Source organism: Petaurus breviceps, unplaced genomic scaffold (genome assembly GCF_028583685.1).
Source record: "Petaurus breviceps papuanus isolate PSGF00001 unplaced genomic scaffold, PetGlider_PUasm1.0 685, whole genome shotgun sequence".
Taxonomy (NCBI): domain Eukaryota; kingdom Metazoa; phylum Chordata; class Mammalia; order Diprotodontia; family Petauridae; genus Petaurus; species Petaurus breviceps.
This window is the reverse complement of record NW_027186455.1, coordinates 5,764,748-5,767,884: the sequence shown is the minus strand read 5'-3', so window position 1 is coordinate 5,767,884 and position 3,137 is coordinate 5,764,748. Positions and strand designations below refer to the sequence as shown.

General features: G+C 52.7%; 1 pseudogene; it reads left to right on the top strand.

Annotated features, from left to right (window-relative positions):
- Positions 1 to 288: 288 nt before the first annotated feature.
- On the top strand, positions 289 to 1,096 carry LOC138174077 (pro-neuregulin-2, membrane-bound isoform pseudogene; annotated as a pseudogene).
- The last annotated feature ends 2,041 nt before the right edge of the window (positions 1,097 to 3,137 follow it).

Genomic DNA, 3,137 nt, shown 5'->3' with positions numbered 1-3,137 from the left:
AGCCCAGGGGGCCGCGGGGGGCGTGGGAGAGGGAGCAGGAGGGCGGGTGTCACATCCTCCGCATCCTCCTTCAAGTCGGCTCCGGGTGGGACTGTTGCCTGCCTGCCTGCCAGCCTGCGTAGCCAGCGCTGTTCCCTCCCCGCCCTTGCCCTGTTGGGTTACCTCGCCCGGCCGCGGGCGGAGGGCTACGAGGCGATCACGTTACGCCGTTTCCGGTTTTCCAACGGGCTGTGTTTCCCCTCCCGAGGCGGCGGCTGAGCGGTGGAGCCCCCCAAATGGCCTGGCCAGATGCGGCAGGTTTGCTGCTCAGTGCCGCCACCGCCACTGGAGGAGGCTTCGTGCAGCAGCAGCAGCAGCAGCAACAGCAGCAGCAGCAGCAGCCGCCACAGCAGCAGCAGCAGCAACGACAGCAGCAGCAGCAGCAACGACAGCAGCAGCAGCAGCAGCAGCGACAGCAGCAGCAGCAGCCGCCACAGCAGCAGCATCTCCCGTCCCGCTGCGCCCCCAGAGCCGCGGCCGCAGCTACAGCCGCAGCCCAGCAACCGGGACAGCAGCTGCCGCCGCCGCCTCAGCAGCCCGCTGGGGAGCCGCAGCCGCCGGCGGCATGAGGCGCGACCCGGCACCCGGCTTCTCCATGCTGCTCTTCGGGGTGTCACTCGCCTGCTATTCGCCCAGCCTCAGGTCGGTGCAGGACCAGGCGTTCAAGGCGCCCGTGGTGGTGGAGGGCAAGGTACAGGGATTCGTCCAGCCAGGGGGCTCGAATAGCACCCGAGAGCCCCCGGTCTCGGGCTGGGCGGCGTTGGTGAAGGTGTTGGACAAGTGGCCGCTTCGGAACGGGGGGCTGCAGCGGGACCAGGTGATCACCGTGGGATCCTGCGCGCCCGTGGAGAGAAACCAGCGCTACATCTTTTTCCTGGAGGCCACCGAAGAGCCCAAGGTCTACAAGACGGCCTTCCCTCCCCTGGACACCAACGGCAAGAACCTCAAGAAAGAGGTGGGCAGGATCCTGTGCATCGATTGCGGTGAGTCGCCCTCCCCCTCCGCTGGGGTGGGGGAGAGGAAGGGGGAGGGGCGAGGAGGTGCCGCAGGTGCCTAGGCCTGGCAGGTGTGGGGGTCGAGCAGCTGGGGGTGGGGTGGGGCTACCCCTGCCTAGGACGTCTGACACGAGTGGGTGAGGGGAGGTGCGGGAAGAACAGGTTCAAAGTGTGTGTGTGGGAGACGAAGAGTGCGGGGTGGGGGGGAGGGGGGCGTGAGAAGAGCTTTGGGGCTGTGCCAGCAGGAATCTGCGGCTGATGGATGGCATGTGGGGCTGGAAAGCTGCCATTGTAGCCCAGCAGAGGCTGGAGAGAGGGAAAGTTCCGGGGCGGTGCCGGGCCGGGGGTAGTTGGGTCGGGAGGGGGCCTCAGCGGCCTTGATCAGGTTGCTAGGGATCCCAGAGGGCCCCCTCCTTCTTTCTGGGCTATTGCCCTGGATGGGCTGGATTGGCTCTGCAGGAATAACTGGGCACTCCATTGGGCTTCACAGGCCCATGCCCACAAGTTCTCCCAGGGAATCGTCGACCCCACCCCCACCCCTACATGGCTGGCGCAGGCAGAGTTGGACTTTAACTAATATTGTTTTCTCCATGTGGCACTTTTAAAAAATGTGTTGTGTTTATCCCTAACCTCAGCACTGCCTGGCATTATCAGATCTTAACCTCTAGGACCAGTAGCCCGGCCTGGTGATCCATTTCAGAGACCGTGAAAAGCCTGTTGTTCAGAGTTTCTGGTATATGTCTTAGAGGTTTCTTAACAGGCATAGTATTTCTCTAGGTTATGATGATGATGAAATATTGGGTTAACTTTCTCTAAACGGCTCTAAGTTCAGCTCTGACACTTTGGTGGCAGGATGTAGTGACTGCATCTGTCATCTCCATGATGTTGGGTGCAGCAAAAGAATGCAGGTGATTAGAGAGGTAACATTTTGAAATCTCTTCGACATTGGAGTTGCTCAGCAGATTATTTGATGTGAGAGAGTGAGAAGTCTTTTATGAAGCGATCTTCTCTATGAGAGAAGAGGTCGTTTTAAAAATGTCATTGTAGCTGGTATTAGTATCTCAGTAGGATCTTTCAGTCCAGATTATGGCTAACTTAAATGTTTGGCACAGGGCTTTCTTGTACTTTTTCAGTTGAAGTATTTCATTGTTTTTTTTTTTCTTTCTTTGGATACCTAGGTACAGCAACCTACCCAAAGAGAACTTGCTAACTGTATGAAGTTAGTGACTTCTGAACTATGACTAAATCATGACAGATGTATTGCACTTCCTTGGAAGTCTGCGTGTTTACTAATATACCAACAGACAAGAAGCTGTGGAGGCAGAGAATATATAACTATCAAAAAGTTTTGCATTCCTCATTCTTCCAGATTCATGCTTTTAAAATATTGCTGAATACATCTCCCCAATACCTGACATTTGCCACTTGAAGGGCTTCTTGGTGTGCCCTTCAGGTAGAAAAGTTTAGGTATTACAGAGTATATCTGAGCAGTATATATTAAGTCATATTATTTTTACTTCTTTCATAATAATTTTGATAGTCTTTTAATAGGGACAACAGAAAAGATAAACCTGTTTGGGGAAAAGAATGCTTCATTACTCTGACATGAGGCATAACTGTCGTTTGTTATTTTAATACTTTTACTTATTCTATGCTAGGACCAGTTGGGACCAGTCAAGAATTGTTTGCCGTCAAGTCTATTTCATTTTACTGGAGACCTCCTCATGGAGCTATGGCTCTTGTTCATACATTCACTGATAAATAATCAGGGAATCCAGTTATTGAATCTTGCCTGGGGAGTTCATTGTACATATTTTTAAAAGATTAACTTTCCTGTTCACTGAGGATCTGTTGGCCAACTCCAGGTACACTGGGAGTTGATGGATGTTTTCCCCTTTTCTCTTCATTTGCCACCTGACCTACCAATTAATAATTTAATTTGAAAACCAGGAAGCCTTTTGAGGTAGAGATAAAGCCTTTTACTAAGATGGGACATTCTAAAGCAGCATATATGGTTTAGCTATGGGAAAGATAAATTTAGAACTGCAATTACTGGGAAAGAAAAGGCCCTCACATATCCTAATTTGCTAGGGAGAAGGGAAT